Source organism: Apus apus, chromosome 20 (genome assembly GCF_020740795.1).
Source record: "Apus apus isolate bApuApu2 chromosome 20, bApuApu2.pri.cur, whole genome shotgun sequence".
Taxonomy (NCBI): Eukaryota; Metazoa; Chordata; class Aves; order Apodiformes; family Apodidae; genus Apus; species Apus apus.
Window position 1 is genome coordinate 4,568,080 of NC_067301.1, and position 20,025 is coordinate 4,588,104.

At 49.6% G+C, this 20,025-nt stretch overlaps 1 protein-coding gene across 4 annotated transcripts in view; it reads right to left on the reverse strand.

The window, feature by feature from the left end:
* CASZ1 (castor zinc finger 1) overlaps window positions 1-20,025 on the reverse strand; it is a 198,130-nt gene that overhangs the window by 135,172 nt on the left and 42,933 nt on the right. Inside the window, exon 1 of one of the 4 annotated variants that reach the window (XM_051637227.1) lies at window positions 10,878-10,925. The exons of the other annotated variants lie outside the window; for them this stretch is intronic. The gene's annotated coding sequence lies outside the window, so the exon portion shown is untranslated. Of the gene's footprint in view, window positions 1-10,877; window positions 10,926-20,025 lie in introns of those variants that run through there. 4 annotated transcript variants of the gene reach the window in all.

The following is a 20,025-nucleotide window of genomic DNA, read 5'->3' on the forward strand; positions in this document are numbered from 1 at the left end:
GCAACTGATAGTCAGCGTCTCTGGAGGGGTTTTGCTTAGGGATAGTAAAGTGTGTTTCAACCCCAAACCTGGAGAACTCCATGTTTATAGATTATAAAATAAACCTTAGCTCAGGTTGTGGCTTATAATGGGGAGCTATTACCCTCAGACTGACTCACCTTTCCCAACTTCTACTAGAGAAGGATGCCACAGTGCTGCCTGCAACCTGGGCATTCCCTCTCACTCCTTACCCAGTCATTTCTACTTGGAGAAGGTACCTGTCTGCCTAAAAGCTGTTCTTGGAGGAGAGGCACAGACACTCCCCACCCTGCTACCAGCTACAGCAGCAAAACAAGAGGCCAGAATCTTGTTACAAGAATCACACAGAAATGTTTGGCTTCAAAAGGCAGTAGCAGTTTTTTCTGTGGTGGCCAAAAAGAACAAAAGGCTCACTTGATGAAAGTATCATACTTCAGAGCTCATGGGGATCACCCTCCTTCCTCCTCTAGACAGAACACTCCCTGTGCACCAAATATTTAGTACCTCACCACACTACTCACTGAAGGGTTCTGAATATCCATGCAATCCTGATTGCATCCTTTAGAAACACATTCAAAGGTCCACACCTACGCTTTTGCACACTGGCAGTTGTGCACACCCTCTCCTACCTGCCCATGACTCCTATCACTCATGATGAAACCCTAGCACTTAAGAAACGGCAGCAAGACAGCAAAACACAAACAAACTCGCCCCAAACGGAGATGTCCCTCCTTAGCACACTCTTCCCACCCACAGTGGCTGGGATCCTGAGTGTGTCTATTTCTGTCCCAGCTTAATCTCTTGCCTTACATTAGGTAAACTCACTCCTTCCAGGAGCCACTGGCTTGTAGTTTCCACCCTGAAAATGTAAAGGTGAGTCAGTGATCAAGAAAAAACACAGAACACAGAGAAAAAGGCACTAATTGGTGAGCACCTGCCTGCAAGGAACAGGAAAAATATCCCCCCCCCAAAAAACCTCTAGGAAAACAAAATGCACTGACATCTTTTTATTTTGTTTTTTTCGGTAATTATACTAAAGATGAAAAACTCATAATAAACATCTCCCAGTCCCCACCTGCTAACAGTAATTATAATAGACTCAACAATAAATGGTAAAGCAGAGCAGTGCTGCATCTCGGGAATTCTCTAGGGTATGTGGATTAGCTCGGAAAGCCTGAATGATTAAAATACACTAATTAAAATTTTGTGTTCCTTGGTAACTCGTCTGCCTGGGCCCCTGGTGTTGGCAAAATGGGAATTAACGTGACAAAAGCAACACAGAGGGTTTTTGTTTTAAATAAAGAAGGGGGGGGAGATCTATATAAACAAGTTCTCTCTGCACACACACACAAATTCAGAGGGACACAAACTCTTAGACAAGGACTGAGGCGCGTTGCTGGTGTTTAGGATGAAAGCAGTAGTGAAAGCCTTCCCTCACTGCCCAGCTTCTCCCCAAAGCATCAAGGAGGAAAGCTTGGGAGGGAGGAAAGGAGAAGACAGAGAGCACTGGCTTAAGACAAACAGGGTCATGCGCGACCAGGAGCCCGGCTCTTTTAAAACAATTAGAGAAATAAACCCAGCGAGAGGTGGAGAGGCTCGCGCAGGGAAACCCCAGCGCAGGACACTCTTCCGCTCCATCTCTCTCACGCACATTCCTCCACGGACTCGTCTGCCCTGCTCTTTACCAAAGAAAACAGGACTTTGGGATAACACACCAGAGATTCTACCCCACTGCAGATACACAAAAGAAATTGAACACTTTTGGGTTGCCCTTAGCAACCTAATTGCATCAGTACATTGCACACAGGAGCCAAAGTAACTGAATTTTGATGAAAAGACGGCGGTAATTTACGGCATCACGAAATTAGTTGTCATAGCGACGGGTTAATTACATCTCAAATTAACAATGCAAGTGTGGTGAAATTAAATATAAATCATATTTTCTGCATAAATTATAGGGGTTGATTAGACCGGGGCTCGGGGAGAGGGAAAGGTTGAGCCGCCATGGGCCTACGCAGCTTTCTGAGCCGACGAGAGAGTCTCCTGGAAACACCGGGAGGAAGACGGAGTAGGGGGGGAATGAAAAAGTGTCAAAGAAAAAAAAGCACTGCCTTGCTGCTCATCTTCTGCGGGGTTTTCTTTGGCTTTTTAATTGTCATCTGAACTCTCCCTCAGTTTCCCCTCGCGGCTTGTGGTGGAAGCAGGGAGAGGAGCCAGGCCCACATGCTGCAAGGTGCTGCCGCTCCCCATCCCACCCCAGCACCACCGCTCTGAACCGGGGGACGCTGAGCTTGTGCAGCACGTGGGCTGCCTGCCCTCAGCACCTCCCTGGCCTCTTCACAGCACAACATGAGGGGCCAGCTCACACCAGAACTGTTCATGACCTCTGTGCCCAGGAAAGTAGCCTCCAGGCCAGCCCAGCTCCCATGGTGCAGGTCACCACATGCCATTGTACACCTCTGGAGTCACATGGCAGCTGTCTGGGCTCTAACACATCCCTAACCTCTAATTTCTTGCCAGGTTCACAGCAACAGCATGAACTGTGGAAATTCATTCCTGGCAGTCTCTGGCTTGAGGAGTGGCACAGACAGGCCTGACACAGGAAAGGGAGAGGAAGGTACTCTCTGATGGGCTCTCACCCACAGTTTCTGTTCAGAGCACAGCTTGAAACACTGGTCAAACCAACCACTGAAATCGGGGGAGAAGGGAGCAGAGAAAGTATGTGACACTGCTAAGAAAGAACAGCAGGTAAACAGAGGGCATTAGTGCCCAGCTGCCATTCAGGCATCTCAAAACAGCACTTTGCCAAAGCCCCACTCATGCCTGGGTACAGCCCCAAGCCCTGCCAGCACGGGACTCTGGCACAGGGAGGAAGCAACAGTGGGGTGGGTACCAGGAGAGACTGTGGCAAAGCTGGGAGTGGGTCCCCAGCTGCACCACCAAGGAGCCGTATGGCTGCTCCATTAAACTCTTGGTGACCCTCGGTGAGCGCAGAGCATCGCCACTCACAATGGGACACAGCTGACAACAAAGAGCAACTACAGAAAGTGTGTCTAAAAATACCCAGCCCCTGCCTGCACAGTGCAGCCGCTGGGAGCTGGGTGCTCACAGGCACTCCAGCTGCTCCTCCCGAGGCTGGGCTCCTCTCGGCTTCCCAAGAGCTCACAGAAGATGGTCACAGCCTGAACCGTTCAGTCCACTGCAGGATGTAAAATGATTTTGCAGTTTGGCTGCCAACCAGCCTTGCCCCGAGCAGGGGATGATGATGTTCAAGAGCCAAGCGCAGCTTCGCTCTCAGGCCCTGGCTCCTGTTTCCAGGCTGGGTGAGGACGGGCACCGTGCAGCTCCGCACAGGGCCCCTGTGCCCTGTCAGCCCTGCCAGCTGCAGCACAGCACTGGGGAGGAGAGGAGACAGGGTAAGTGTCCACACCGGGAAGGGGAGGACACATCTGTCAGGAAAGGACACAGGAGCCAAACCCTCCAAGCATAGTCCCTTGCTTCTTGCCTCTCTGACAGAGTGAGAAAAACCTCAAAAGCAAGTCTGCGGAGGGCAGCCAGGGAATACCTGCAGCACAGACAAGGATTAACTTTGGAAGGAGCCAAGTGAGCTGCTCACCCAGCTCCCCGCTCCTACAAAGCCTCCTACAGTGCTGCAGTCCCCAGCACAATGTGAGATTCCCATGTTTAACTCCTCAGACACCTACCAGCCCTGAAGAAAAGGCATTCAGTAACCTTTCTCACTCTTGCAGAACTCAGTAACAAAGCTCCCAGAGGCTACTCTCAGCCCCAAACCTTACGCTGCAGGTTTGACTTCCCATCCCAGTCCCACTAACGATGCCTGGAACAGCCCTCCTGCCAGCCACAACCAGAAGAGCGACGGGAGGAATAAAGGCTCTTTGGGGACTAAAATAACAGTTCCACTTCAAAAATGTTTTTTACTTAGCTTGCATCTTCCCAGACTCCTTTATCCCCACAGAGGCCAGCTGCTCATGGTAAAACACCACTTTGCCACCTCCCAGGTAGCCTCTGGGTTACCAGCCTGTCACCTCTGCTGCCGTCCAGCCCTGCCTCCTGCCCACACAACTCGCAGGCAGCACCAGCAGCACTCAGATGAAACCCTGAGGTTCTCACAAAATCCTGCCATATTTCATCTAGGCCCAGGCTGAGGAATTTCTCAACTGCGGGAATTTGGGGGTTGTTTTTTTTTTTTTTTCCTTTTTCTTTCTATTTTTTTTTTTTTTTTTTTTTTTTTTTTTTTTTTTTTTTTTTTTAAGAGGGGAAGGAGGGAGAGCATATGAAAGAAAGGAAGGAAAAAGCCTAAAAGTAAAAAGCCCTCTGGTCCTGGCAGCCAGTGTGATCGATGCTGGTGGATTTGCATGTACATTTCATTAATTTTTCAGCATGCATTTTATTTATCTATGCACCATACATCTGCTGAAGTTTATATACTTGATAATATATAAATATAGACACACAGCAATCAATACGACATCCGCTTCGCAGAAGCTTCCATTAGCCCCCCTCCCCCGTCCCGCCCTCCCCCCTTTCCCTTCCTCATTTCCACAACCTGCTGCCTGGGCACCTTGTGCTGTTCAATCGGTTTCCGATTTTCATTAGCGGTGGAGCGCCGGCTCCCCCGGCCCCAGCCCTCCCCGCACCCATCCCATTCACCTCCACGTGGGGCAGGGAACCGCACCCGCGGCCAGCAGGCGCCGGCCCCGCTGAGGGGAGCCTCTCCCCGCTCGCCACCCCCCCCTTTCCGTGTCAATAGGCTTCCCGAGCCGCAAGCGCTGGGATGCTGGGGCTGCCCAGCACAAGCAAAACTGCCTCGATCCTAAAGGATGCCTCAGAGTGCTCCCAGCCATCCCTTTCCTTCCAACAGCTCAGTGGGATTTTCTCTGCCAAAGGGTCCAGGCAAGAGGCAATGGGGACAGAGCAGAGCCCCACCTGGGTCCCTGACACTCTTGTCTGCTCTCATGCCACCTTCTCCGTCCCTTCCCCAAACACAACTAAGACAAAGCCAAGGTCTGAATGCCAGCACTGGGCTACAGGATGGACCAAACACCCTCAGTCCTCTGGCCATTCTGTTTCCCCACCCAGTTGAACTCCACTATCCCATCATCTTCACTCTGTTGCACATGATACGTGTGGGTATGTGGGTGTGAGGGAGGGGGCTCTCACCATGGAGGAGAGCTCTCCCCCCAGAGCCCTGTGAGCCAAACACAGCACCCTGGCAGCTTCCGCCCTGCCGAATTACCTCCTGCAACAGGGCCGAGAATCTTATTAAGTGGGCTTTGCAGGCAGGATCAAACTGCAGCTGCTAAGAACAGCTTGGGTCAGTGTAAACTACAGCCTGAATTCCCATTTTATCTTGGAGGACTGTCTTCTCTCTGCCTTGATTTCTCCTTGATGCTTGGGAATTTGACTGGAACACCCAGTCTGTCCCCACTGTATCTTTGTCTTGGGAAGAGATCTACACTCAATTTCTGACCTGTTACACACCTTGGGCACATCACACCCCACTGAACATTTCTAGTCCCCCTTTCCATCCCAGTTTTCAACTCCATAGGAAGGAGTGTTTCTCATTATTGATTTATCTATCCTCACTGCAGTCCTTATCTCAAATCAGCTGATCCATCTATAGGGTAACTCACAAACATCTGCAGCCTGGAACAAACACTTGGGAACCACTTACAATACTTTTTCTAATCGCCAGAAAGCACATCATGTAAGACAAGAACTGTAGCGTAGAAGGACAAAGTTGGAAGGCACCTTGCATCACAGGGAAATAAAACTGGGAAATTTATCAAAAAAGAATAACTGTTACTATTATTATTATAACTGACTACAAGCTAATCGGTGCAAAGCCTGGGGAAAATTATAAAAGTTTTCCCCCCTGTCTTGGGATGGGAAATGAGGTATTTTTGCAGGACAGAATACACGGGAAAGTATGTGAGAGCAGAGCAAAGAACCTAAAGCCCAAGTGAGAGATTTCTAGGGGACAGGTCTGAATCACGAGTGCATCTTTTCAGGCTGACTAAGGAGCCTCACAACCTTTGGAAAAACCCACTAGGCCTGTGTGGCCCAACCCTTCACTCTCCAAAATCCCCAGCTGAGCACTCTGCTCTCCTCAACCAGGAGGCCCCTGGCAGACGTGGAGATAAAAGCAGAGGGTTTGGCAACAGAAACCCGTAGTTCCCTGGGTGCCAGTGCCCGCCCGATGGCAGGGACCGCAGCTTCCTCCCCACAGCCTGGCCTGGGTGCTCAGAGCTGCCCACAGGCACCTAACCTGAACTTGTCCACCAGGAACCCCAGTCACCCCATCCCATCCAGCCTCCCCTCCCAGCAAACAGCTAGTGGTCAAGTGGAGGTTTGCAAAGGACAGAGAGACTGCAAGTAAATAAAAGGATGCCTGTGCCTTTAAAAGAATTTTCATTTATAGGCTCTTCTCCTCTTCCACCATTTCAGTGATCTATATGCAAATATGCTAATGAATGCAAATTAAGACACCACTTTTAGTCCCAATTTAATAGAAAGCATTAAAATACCTTTTTTTTTTTTCCCCAAAAAAACTCCATATGCATGAAGGAAGGGCTTTTAAAAATTTATTTTATTTATTTTTATATTTTTTTAACTTTTTGTTAAAGTCACATCCACCAGCAAACACACCATCAAAGTGCTGGAGACAAGGAGGGGAAATCTGACTGACATTTCCAGGTGCCAATTACTAAGATCTTGTTCCTCTTCTGGGAGGACTGTGAATTAATTTCTTCTGTTTTTTAAAAGGAGCTATTAAAACTGATGGTACAGCTACCCAGCTCTCACTCACACTCTCCCCCACACCTTTAACAGTATAAACCTGGCGTGGAATGAAGCCTGTCACATCCATAAAGATGTTATGGAGTGTTAGGTTCCACTCACTTTTCTGAGGGGCTGCTGTGGAAAAGCACCAGGGAGCAGTGCACACATCATTCTGCCTCAGGAGGGACACATCCTGAGTGGGGGCTGTAATTAAAGCCTGGTACATGGTGGGGGGTGTCATGGCACTAAAAGCTGACCCTATTGCCACGGGATCTCCAGGCTTCCTGCTCCCTGAGAAGTCTCCAATCCCAGCAGCAGCCTTCCCAGCCCTTTCAAAATGTGCTTAGCTTATTTAAATGAACAAAAACCTCCCAAACCCAACAGATGCAATGCTAGATTATATTAGAAATGCTGTGAAAGTCTACAGGAAAACAAACTATGACTCATATTTTAAAAAATAGTTTAAATACAAATCTTTCCACTGTGGCAGAACCATGTATTTTACCAAAACTTTCTAAGATGAAAAATGTATGTAAATGAAGTAAAAGACAAACTTTCCACAAATGTTAAGCCATTCTATATAGCTGTTCATTTACAGAAAGAAATGGTGTTTTTCTTGAAGTATTTCATTTGTCTCTTTTCTAAATTAAAAGTTTCTAATCCTACCAACTTTTCCCCAACAACTGTCACTTCATTTCATTTTAACATCTAAGGTTCAAAATGGTGCAAAATCTAAAGGGTTGCCTCCGTTTAACCCAAAGCAACTTTAAAATATTTATACATGTATTTTAATTGAGAAGCAGGAAATTGCTCTTCACCCAGCTGTACCTGCTGCACGGCCCCTTCCCCCAGCTTTGCACAACCAGTGCCACAAGGCCTGTTTGGAGAACAAAAGCAGCCAGACTCCACTCTGCTGACTGGGTTTTATCTGTGGTAATTTTACCTCCTCCATAAGGCAGTGGGCCAGAATCTTTTTGCAGCAACACTAGAGTAAATCAAGATCAAAGCCTCCCCCCCAGGACAGTGGTACTGTTACTCAGGGATTTACACAGCTTGGGCACGGATGAGAATCCTGCCCCGTGCAGAGTGGGAGTCCCTACCCTTCAGCTCCTTGCTTGAATGTCCTTCGAACTGCCCGGAGCACAGCATTTTCAAGTGAAAACTGTGTTAACAATGATCGATAGACAGAACAAGCAACTGGCTGCATGACACAGTTCTTCCTGGATGAGACCAGGGAGAATCAGCCCATCGGCTCCAGCTCCGGCTGTGCCAGCCGGGCGGCTGCTCTGCTGACAGGGACCCTGCTGCCAAACACCACCCGCCATCCCCTCCTGCTGCCGAGCCGAGGTGGCAGCTCACCTGGCAGCCCAAGCAAAACTGATTTCTTTATTTACCTGGACAGCTACAAGTTAACAGAGGACCCGTTGCCTCCAGGAGCTACAGCACAGCAGCTGCCAGGCTGGAAGCAGCGATGCTGGCGCAGCCCGTGCTGAGGTGCCAGCTCACCAGTGCATCCCGGGGGCTCTGCCCAGCTTTGGTGTTTGCCTGGATGTTGCAGGGCCTCTGGCTGCCCTGCAAGGGGCTCAGGGACTGAGCACAGTGTGCCCCCAGCCCCTTTGGCAGACAGCCTGCACCAGGGATGCTGGTGCTTTGTCCCAGGGACAGTAATTGTCCTGTTTGCTTATAGTTTGCTGCGTGTTTCTCCTCCCCACAACGCACTGTAAGGAACATGAAAGCACAAAGTGGATAAATAGGCTCCTCTGACATGATTGGGCACATCTCTGAATGTTTATGGCAGAGAACAGATATTTAGATATTTACAGGGAATATGTTTTGTCGGTGCCAAACCCTAGGTTTTGCTGTCAGAAAAAACAAACACAAGCACCGAAACTCATCTTCAAATGGAAATCTCCACAGAAGAGAGTGATTTCCCCATCAAACCAGTTTTATTAGATATAAATATCTAATTATTTGTACCAACTGCTGGGTTACCAAAGATTTTACATGCAACTTTTATATCATGTGTAGGAGTCTTTATATAAAAAGACCTATGTATCTACATATATATCTAAATGAAACTGATCTGAATGTCATCTGAAATATTTTTGCTTTTTCTCCTTTTTCCTGGATTTTTAAAATAAATTTTTTAAAAAAACCAACACCCCCCCCAAAAAAAAAAAAAAATCTCTATCAGTTTGTAGGAATTCTTCTGGCCTCCAACACCCACCACTCCTGGATTTTTAAAATAAAATTTTTTTAAAAACCAACACCCCCCCCAAAAAAAAAAAAAAAATCTCTATCAGTTTGTAGGAATTCTTCTGGCCTCCAACACCCACCACTCCAGTAAAATTATTAACAACACACTTGCACATCTGAATTTTTCAGCAGGCTCTCTTCCTCGATCACTTTTCTAACATCTTTTCAATGCTGTTCTTGTAATTTTGTAAATGCACATTCATGAAAAACACATTCCAAACAGACTTACCAAAGCCCATCCCTCCAAACATCAGACTTAATAAAATTAGTAAACATCACAAACATTACATACAAACCTCATACGTAATAGACAGAGTATGTATCCTAAAACACACACCAAATCCTTATGACTCAAGCCCAGACTCCTACACTGGCCCCACACAAGGGAAAACATACACAAATCTACATCCATACACACTATATAGGCATATGCCTACACAACAAACACCAAGACAGAATAAAAACACACACAAACAGCTTGATAAACACACACATCTTACCCATACATACATTACCTACCCAAACCACAAAAAAGAACCTAAATATAAACTCCTCCCCAACAATACACAAACATCCCCCAAAAACACACCACGCACACAAAGCGCCTGCCAAGTATAATCACAAATACACACAGCAAATACCTTCAAAACACACAACTCATCAGAGGCAGCCTACTAACTACAGAAAAAAGGAGCTCAGTGTGTCTATTTAAAGGTTCAACACCTTATGTCAGCTTTTCGTTTCTGAAGAGTGGGGAAAATGACAAGACAAATGGACAAGAGTGAACAGAGAGACTGGGCAGGAGGTGATAGGGAGAAGGAAAACGGAGGTTGCCTTGTGGGGAAGAATATGGATCAGTCTGTCATCTGGAGACCCATCTTCATCCAGAATTAATGCACTAAAGTTCTCTGTTTTCCTCTAAATGTTTTTAAAGAGGCAGCAAAAGCTGCACTCTGGATGCCAGGAGCTCTGGTACCTTGGCTGGCTCAGTCAGTTGGAAACCAAGAAGGCAGCAGATTTGGCATTCAGGGGCCAAGCTGGAGAACCTGGTCACACAATGCAGAACCTGGACTAAGTCAGAAGGAGGGAGGTATTTTTTTTTAGACTGCTACACACGCTTTAAAAAGTTTAACCTGGCAGCTTGCTCATAGCCCTCACCCAGGGGGGAGCACAGTGCAAGCAAGAGCAGCTTCACATCACCCTGTCATCAGCTCTGTCCCAGGGCTGGGGGAGAGGGATCAGCCTTGGGATCCCCTGCTCCCAAGGGGAAGGCAGCAGCAGCTGGAGAAGCTGCAGGGAGGGCTGGCACAGCAGGCCCCATCCTGCGCAGCTCTGCCACAGATCAGGGATCCGGCGGGAAGTCCCCAAGGCACAAGCAAGCAGGCAGAGAGGAAGATGCTGTGGGGAGAGCAAACCCTGTCACCACTTAACGAGGGGCACGTTCCGCCTCCCCTAGCAAGGAGGAGCTCCCTGTGCCAGCAGGCACCTGCGGAGCAGCCCGAGCCTGCGGGAGAGGTGGCAGCGCGGGGCCAAGGCTGCCCGAGCCCGGGGAGCGGCTCCAGGGCCAGCCCGGCACGGCGGCCTTGGGAACAGCCCCCACCGGCCTTGGGAACAGCCCCCACCGGCACTGGGAACAGCCCACACCGGCACTGGGAACAGCCCACACCGGCACCGGGGAGAGCAAGCTCCGCTTCCCACCCCGCGCCCCTCAAACCACACACCGTCCTCAGGACCCAGCTCGGGAGGAGCTGCCAGCTGATCCCCCCATGTCTCCTCCCTGGAACGAATCGATACATCCTTACCTCCGACTCCCATACCCCGGGGGGGATGCGATGGTTGGGGCGGGGGAGGAAGAACTGAGAGCAAACAACAGCAACAGGAACAGAGTTGAGCCATTTCAATTATTCATATGCCAGATGGATTCTTTTCCTGCCCTTTTTATTATTTTTTTTTTTTTTTTGCTACAAAAATAGAAAAGGGGGGAGAGTCCTGGTGTTTGGGGAGTGAAGGGAGGAAAACATATTTTCCCCAAAACAAAGTGCAGAAAAGAGAGGGGAAAACCCCAGTGTACCCATCTCTGTGCATGGAGACCACAGGGAGTGTGAGAGTTTCCACTCACCAGGGAACTCAGCAATGACAGATCTTTTATTTTACACATACAGAGCAAAAGAGAAGGAGAAAGTCCATGAAAAAATTAGAGAGAGAAAGGGAAAGAGGGATGGTGACAGAGAGAAAGGGACACAGAATGGAAGAGAAAGAGGGAGAGAGAGACAGCACAGAGAGAGGGAGGGGGGCAGGCAGAAGAGGGCTTTGACCTTCTGTGAAGGATATAAAAAATCCAGCAGCCTCAGGGGACACCCAACTATCTAGCATATTGCTGTTAAAATGTCTGCAAAATTTAATACACTTGGCATGCCATCTAATCAGTCCTTGGAAACCACGTTTTTTCTTCCTCCTGCACTCCCAACTGTCTCAGACCTCCAGCAGTTAGGGATAAGGTTGGGTATTTTCTACAGATGACAAAGTTTAGTGTATGCACACTGGGTAGGCTGGAGGTTTAATCTGTGTTTCACCTTCTTTATTTTTGTTTCTCTGGAAGCAAACAGCTGCCCAGCTGTCATTTTCCCTGTTTAAAAAAAGTTTGCAGAGATTCCTGCACGCTGAAGAGCTGCTGCGGGATGTGCAAGGGAAGAGTGGCTGGTGCTGTGTGCACAGTGACACGGGGGCTGGTGAGGACGGGCGTGGGATGGAGGGGGAGCCCGGGGGAGCACGCAGAAGGTGCGGGTGCCCCCGCTGCGTGTGTGTGCGGGCGCTGCAGGTGCGCACCCACAGGGAGTCAGAGCGCGCGCGCGCTGCTGCACACCCGCGGGCGTGGGCACACTCCCCACCCGGAATCGGCTGGGGGGAACAGGGAGGGAGGGAAGGTGAAACCAGCCCGAGGACGGGGCGGCACTTTAGTGCCGACGCTCCGTATTGAAAGGGACAGCTGCCTACACCGCCACCCAACAGCAAAGGAAACAGCTCTCGGGGAAAGCAACAACAAAAGCACCAGCCCTCAGAACAACAAATACATCCAGCGCTTGTTACCTCGCGCAAATGTCTGGCAGGAGCTCAGGACTCCAAAACAGCTGGGAAAGAGTTTCCAAGCTGAGTGGGAGAAGGCCACCCTGTCACTCTGTGGGGAAGGGGATGGAGGAGCCAGTGCAGAGCATGGTGCACAACAGGAGCTTTCAGCTGTGCCAAGAGTCAGCAAAGAGCTCCAGAGAGGATCAGGCCCTTCAGGAGGGGAGGCTGATGCCTCCAGCTGGGTGTGGAGGTTTATGACCTTCATAGAATCAGAGATTACCAGGCTGGAAGGGACCTCAAGGATCATCTGGTCTTTCTTGGTAAAAATATGGTCTAGACAAGCTGGCCCAGTACCCTGTCCAGCGGAATCTTAATAATGTCCAATGTTGGGGAAAAACCATGGCTATGCAAAGTCCCTTCCAGGCTAGGGCAAGCAGAGCACAGGCTCTCAGCTAACACAGAGGAGCTGCAGATTCCTGATCCAGCTGATTCAGGCATGTGACCATCTAACCTTGCAACCGGGCAGTCTCAGTCCCATGCGCCACAAGGGGCAGACAGGAGCCCAGGGCCCGTTCTCACTGGGAGGAAAGCAAGAGACATGCTGAGGAAAGGGCTGAGGCACCAGGTGAGGAGGGAACTGAGCACATGAACAAGCAACAGGACAAGAGGAAACGGTCTCAAGTTGTACCAAGGGAGGTTTAGATTAGATATTAGCAGAAATTTCTTCACTGGAAGAGTAATTAACCACTGGGACAGACTGCCTAGGGTGGTGGTTGAATAACCATTCCTGGAAGTTTTAAAGATGTGTAGATGTGGTGCTGAGGGTTTAGCACTGGACTTGGTAGAGCTGGGTTATGATTGGACTTGATGATCTCAAAGGTCTTCTCCTACCAGAATTATTTTGTGAGCCTGTGAACACCCTGAGACCTTGGAGCAGAATGGGCACGGCTGCTCACAGACAGGCTTGTCCTGCAACTCAGGTTCTTCTCCCCTGGGACTATGTCATGGGAAATCAGCTGCGCAGAAGGAAACCTCTGTAACTGGGAACAAACAGGGCTCATGGCCCACTGAAGATGGGGCAAAAAGGCTCCTGGGTCCTCCTTTTCTATGCAGAAGAAGGGACTTGGTGAGAGCTAAGGTGGAGAAGAAAGCACAAAGGCAGTGGCCAGCGCTGAGAGGAATTATCAGTAAAGGAGGAGGAGGTGGTGCTGGGCCACCGAAGGGATAGGAAAGGGCAGGGATTCACAGGACTATGAGGGAAGGACCTGAAAGTTTAAACCACGACATGGGCTCCAGATCCTACCCAGCTCAATCAAAACTTTGTTCAGTAAAAAAGTTAATTGCTGAGGAACCAAATAAAAGAAACCCCACAGGCTGAAAACTGCTCAGTCTTTAATTAGCCAAAAAAACAAAGTGGTTACAGGAAAATGAGAGTGTAAGAGGGGATCCCGAGGGAGTACTTATGCTACTCCCCCTTCTCTCCTTCATCACCAAACAGCCCAGGGTAAGGCCATGGCAGCAGCCTCTTTGAGAGCAGATTTGGGAAAAACATTTGGGGCTGGCTCTTTTTACTGTCCAGAAGATGAGAGCCCCAGCCAGTGAAACTCAGATTTGAGTCAGGCACCCAGTAACCCTAGGGCTTCAGACCCTGCCGCTCGACCTGATGCCAGATGGAGACGCAGGGAATGCCCTCCCCTGTCTGCACTGACACAGCTGGCTGCCTGGCCCCTGTAGGGCCAAGGAAAGTGAATTGCTCCTAGGACCTAACCCTCAGAAAAGAATAATAAAAAAAAAAGATAAAAGCTACAGGTTAGAAGCAGCTTATTCTTTAGTTCACTGAAGGGTCACCCAGACAAATGTACCCATTTCTGCAAAATTCCACCAAAAAATTCAAGAGCTCTTCCTAATCCCCACACAGGCTGGCAACTGTCTCAACAGCCATGCTCCCAAGTGCCCAGAAACCTGCCAGTGATTTCTTCTGCTGCTTTAAGAAAGGGAAGGTGAGAGAAGTGCCTGAGTGTTTTAGCTCCTCTGCTACCCCCACACACAGTTCACACCTTGCCCCTTAATTCCTGCTCAAGGCAACTGGACTGGGTTTGGAGTCTCATCCACACAATTCTCCTCACTCCCCTTCTGTGAAGGGCTTAAAATCCACGGTGTGCATGGAGCAGAGAGCTGTAAGCTCTCCATTCTGTACAGGCACAGACTCACCACGTGTACACATGGGACAAAAGAAGGAGGACACACCATCTGAGATCAGGGAGCAAGAATCAACAGCAATAGCAGTAGAATATGTGATCTGTGAACAGCACTGGAGTGTGTGTCCATCCCTAGCAGCTGGTTATGGATTCTGCAATCATCCAAGCTCAAAGCGTTTGCAGAATGATGGTTTCATGTGTGAAAACAACAAAGAAAAAGACCCTGAAGAACGGCATAAATGAGAAAGCAAGACCTTACGGAGGAAGTATCCAGCCCATATGAATTTCCAGGCTGATTCCACCCTGCTCCAGCCTACCCCTTCCCCTGGGGCCTATCTAGCTGGGAAATCACAGACAATCAAGGAGACTGTTCCAGCCAACTTCCTTCAGGGAACCTGCAACTTCCTCCTGGGACTGTCCTCCCACTGGCTTATTACTGCCTTGCAGAAGAGAGGGCCACGATCTTCCCCAGAACTGGCTCTACCTTTTCTTTTCTCTCTAGGCACTACTGACAGTCACAAATCTGACACACCAGGTTTGGACAAAGGTAGCAGAGTGGAGGAGGGCTTGAAGAATGAGACTGGTAATGGTAGGAAACATGGGTAAACACAGGCGTGATGCAGAGAGAGAAAGAGAGGGAGGTACTCCAGGAGGCTGTAAATTCATATTTCTAATTACTTCCTCATGTTTTTCAGCACTCCTCAGTCAAGTTTGATTAAAATTCTTTTCAAGGGAAGACGCTCCATGGAGTTTGCAAAATTGCTAGGAATGGGCACCTAGTGCAATAGTTTGGGAGCTGGGGACCAGCTCCCCCAGCAACATGGCTGTGTGATCCAAGAGAAGCCACCCCTCAGACACTGAACACCAGCTCAGGTCAACCTGTTCTCATACTGTCAGGGTACGAAACAGGACATGGCTCCCACCCCTCGCTCCTCAGACTGAGCTGACGTGAGACAGCTTCCATAATAATATTCCAAACTGGCAGAAAGGGTCCTCCCAGGAGCACCTATGAATTTCCTAAGAAATGTATGCCTCAGCAGGTGGGAGAAGCTTATGCTCCCTTCCACCCAGAATTTTCTTATGCAGGGGCTAGTCTTCTCCACAGTGAAAAGCAGGACTCAAGACCTGACATCCTTATTTTGTTATTCAAAGTAGAGAAAGCCTTAGATCTGGAAGGCAACAGTAATTGATGTGGAATGGAGGTCCCTCCAGAAGTATGAGAAGAAAGCATAGTAATTGAGAAGGACTAAGGGAGAAGGTCAATTTTATCACCTTCAGTCCTAAGAGCCCTTAGCACCATCCTTATATGGTGCCAGCTGTCACCTCTGTGGTCTCTGTCCATCTACAGACAAGATGTTCATCCAGTGCTACAACCAACTCCTAGGCTGCATCTCTCACTCTCTGAGCCCTTCCAAGACCCCAGAAGAAAGGGTGTGAGTACAGCCAATCCTCCCTCCTGACCCTGCTCTCCCAAGCTCCCTGCAGGGAGGGATGCCCCTGGATGAGGGCAGGGACCAGAGAAGGTAAGCAGCACCAGGGTTTTTTTGTTTATTCTGGATGCTGTGGCAAGAGTGAGACGGAAGAGATGCCGCTGGTTATCAGCCTGTGAGTTCCCTACTTGGCTCTGGGGAAATCATGATTATCTTGATGTCTGGTTTCTCTCCCTTCTCTCCCTGCTCTGAATATCTGAGTGTCTTAATGCTCATGTGAGTAAGGGACAGGCCCTGTGATGATCAGCTGGTCCCAGAACAGGCAGGTTCTGATGGGTTTTCTCTTACATGGCTCTATTAGGACACACAATTCACAGTTCAGCTAACCAGAAGACGTGTGAACCATGATACTGCCCACACTGGCATGCAAACAAATGTTAAAACACTCTTTCTGGATAAGTTGCTCTCCATCATGTGCAAGATAGAGGTCATGGAGATGAGTCCGGCCAGCTCCGCAACCTGCCTGTGCTCCCCTCCCACCCAGTCTGTGCCCAGCCTGTAACAGGACCTAAGGACTCGGAGAGGAGGAAGCAGAAAGCTTCCAGCTGGACCTCAAATCCTAAGTTAAGGACCACTACAGTGCTTAGCAACAGAAGTGCAGAAAATTAGTCTTAATGCTGCACTGCTTACAAGTGAGATCAGACATTCAGACACGGTCAGGCTAGGGAAGAGCTCTCATTCTGCAAACTGAAAGATGAGCCAACTATTCCACAGCAGGGAGACTCTCCTATACCTACAATCACTACAGCCTAAGCCAGCAAGGTGCATGCAGCCAGAGCAGTACAGATGAGCATGGCCAACTGGAGAGTTGCCCAGTTTTTGGGAGCTACACAGAAAGCATTCCTACACCAGCAGCAGGGACCAGGGGCAGTCCTGAGACCTCCCGCTGCTGCCTCTGGAGCTAACACACGTGGGGTGCTGGGTGCAGGTTGCACGTGCTGCTGGTCACACACTGGATGTGGGAGAGGACCCATGTTCCTAGGAGCAGAGGAGTGTGTCTGGATGCATGGAGGCAGCAGCTGTGCTGGGTGCCAGAAGCGTGATCAAGCGAGGCAAAGCCCTGCACCACGTCCTCCCCGCTGGGAAAGTGCACAAGCTGTGTTTGGAGAGGGGAACCTCTTCTCTGAGAAACCCCAGAGGTGATTTGAGGGGGGGGGCCTCCAACTCCAAAGTCATCCAAGTTTCTGAGGCAATTAATTTACTGCTGAAAGAAGGAGCAGGAAGAGCAATAAAAGAGCCTTTGTACTTAGGGTGGGGCAGGAGCATGGGAAGTCATTTCAGAGAATAAGGAGTTGGGGGCAAACAAAAACAAAAAATAAAAATAATAAACTGATTGACAAGCTTACAAGAAAAGCCACATTTTTAACATTCTTAATCCCTAAAGTAAACACACAGGGAGGAACGAGGACAGGGCTGGCTGTCCTCAGAGATCACTGGGAGAGACTGTATTTGGTGCAAGCAAGGGATTCTGAGCTGGTGGCTGCTCAGGGGGAGTACTGCCCAAGCCAGGGAGAGGTGTGTGAAAAAGTCTGCAGGGGAAACAGGGCACAGAAGATAGTAAAATTAAAAGCAGACACACTCACTTGGATCTTAAATCTCCTTTTTTGTTTCATGCTTGCTACACTGCTGCTAATGTTTTAACAGAACTGAAATTACACTAGAAACACAGAACCAGATTAGTCCCACCCTGCGGTGGAAACACAGTGGCACTTGGAGAGACCTACACCTTCTTCCCACCCCAGTCAGCTGCCTCACTGAGAACCCAAGTGCATGACAAAGTGTACCCCCACCCTCTGCTTTTATCCAATTCTCATCCTTACCCAAAGCATCCTTCAAATTTCTCCAGGACAGCAGGAGTTAAACTGCTGGTTTTAGTGGTAGAGACACGTTTAGGAAGGGATTGAATGTGCGCGCAGTGCAGCCGGTTCCCTGTTTATTAATAAGCTATTTATCATTGGTGTTGCTTTTATACCATTTTGGCTTAATGTTGTTAATGAAATATAAATACCCGCACTAATGATGTTGGTCAGGAGGCAGCGTGGGCCACTGGCAGCTTTGCAGGAGGGAGGCCAAACCACGGCTGTGTGTGTGAGAGGCTGCGACGGCGCAACTGCCAGCTCAGCCTCCGGAAGAGCCTCCCCACACACTCCCACCACAAGACTGCTCAAGCACAGCAGGATGAGGAGGGGTGCCATGGGATGGGATGGGATAGGATGGGATGGGATAGGATGGTGCAGTACTGGCAGGAGGGCAGAGCAAGATTTCCAGGAGCTCTAGCCCACTCTGGCAGCCCAGGCCCAAGCTAGTGCCATGAAAGCTGCCTACAGCATCACAGCTCAGTTCCAGCAGGGCACAGGACTGCTCACTCTCAGCTCCCTGCCTTCTGAGATCACAACAAGCAGCAACCCCAGCCCAACATGTCTGTGTTGTGGACCCCGCAAGCTGCAAGGTAGCTCTCTAGATGGAAATATGTAGAAGAAGAAGTCAGATGAGTTTGGTTTGCTTAATGCGGTTGCCCCACTGGAAGAGCAATCTGCAGGCTCTGTGCTGAACTGCCCCAGGGCAGCTCACACATGAGCCCCAGACCCTTCAGCAAAGAGGCGTTCCCCAGGGACCACCTCACAGCTGCCTGTGGCTCACGCCGGGCTGGCTGTGGGGCTGGCTTCAGGCCATGCGGTGCTGTGGGGTGGGGCAGGAGGAGCTCACCTGGCTCCTGGGACTGCCTGCTGCTCCTCAGCCACATCCTCACTCCCCGGACAGGGAAGAGGTCACGCTGCCTGGGACCTGTTGCAGGTGAGGTGGGGATGGAGAAAATTAGGAGTCTCCTGCCGTGGCAGGGAACAACGTCAAAAGCTTGGCCTTTGGCAAGGGTGTGGAAGCTTGCTCTGGGGCTGCAGAGCTCACACAGGTCCCCCTCCATTAGCTTGTGTCTAGCACCGTCATGGGGCAGGGATTACAAATCTCCCTAAGAAGGCTTTTGGAAATCCCATCTTGCATTACCTTCTGCATTACAGCAGCCCCTAGAGAGAGGGGCCTGGACACGTTCTCAGAAAGCACCTTGGCCCGGGGGAGCTTTCAAGGTACCAGAAGAGATTGGTATGGAAAGGCAACAGGCCAAACGGACTGGTCAGTGGAAGAGGTAGAGGAAAACCTATGGCCAAGGACACTACCCTACCCAGCAGGCACACAGCTCCTGAAATCAAAAGATAATCTGAAATGGACCTTCTGAGAGTCCCAGAGCTCTGCAAACCTCCAGAACAAAACCAAACACTTGCCTCAGGAGCAAACTCGAAACCCTGTCACTGCCTAAAGAGTCAATGAAGAGGTAAATTTGGAGAAGAAAATATATCACAGTCTTGTCTTCAGACAGCTGTCCTAATAGTATCTTGCCTTGCTCCAAGTTGACTCACTCCACTAATTTAATATAAGAAGCAGGGAACCAAAGAGTTCCTACAGCGCTGACAGGCTAATCATACGGACGGACTAAGTTTAGAGGATGACCATGTGCCCCCTTACCCACCATCTCCTCCCAGGCCAGAGTCACTACAACCACCCCAAGCCACTGCCTTCTCTGACCAAAAGAGGTGGCCTCATGCCCTCATTCATGTTGCTGCCTCTGCCACAAAAGCCAACCCATCATCTGTTTGCATGAACTGCTCAAAGATGTATCTCTCTTCCCCTTGCTCCCCGTCAACACCCTTTTGCTTTGCAGTCTCCCTCTTACTCTCTCCCAGGCAGCCAGTGCAGAGGAAGCTATGACTGGTCTGCACTGGGAACTCTCCTGGTATCCCCTGCCACAAGGAGCACCATCAATTTACACTGCTCCTTTAAGACGTTATCTTTTAATTTGGTGCTCCCCCTTTCCCCTCCTCAACTAACTGATTTATTAGTTTACATCTCATAAATTGTAACCCCTCGCCTCCCCCTTCACCCTCCCTGATGCCATAAATCCCCTTCAGGGCCTCGACACCCTTCTGCATGTGGTGCAACCCCCTGCCCCCCAAAGTCACCTCTGAGTCCCCAGGGAGTGCGGGGCTCATTTGCTGGGGGTTTGGTCTAGCTCGTCTCAGCAGCTAATCCCTTGGGTGGCTCCTGTCAGATTATTAATTAGCTAAAGCGGATCGGCCCTGGAACAACATGCGGTTGGACTTCAGATAAAACAGGACGGCAGAGGCTTGGCATGCAGTTGTTTAAAG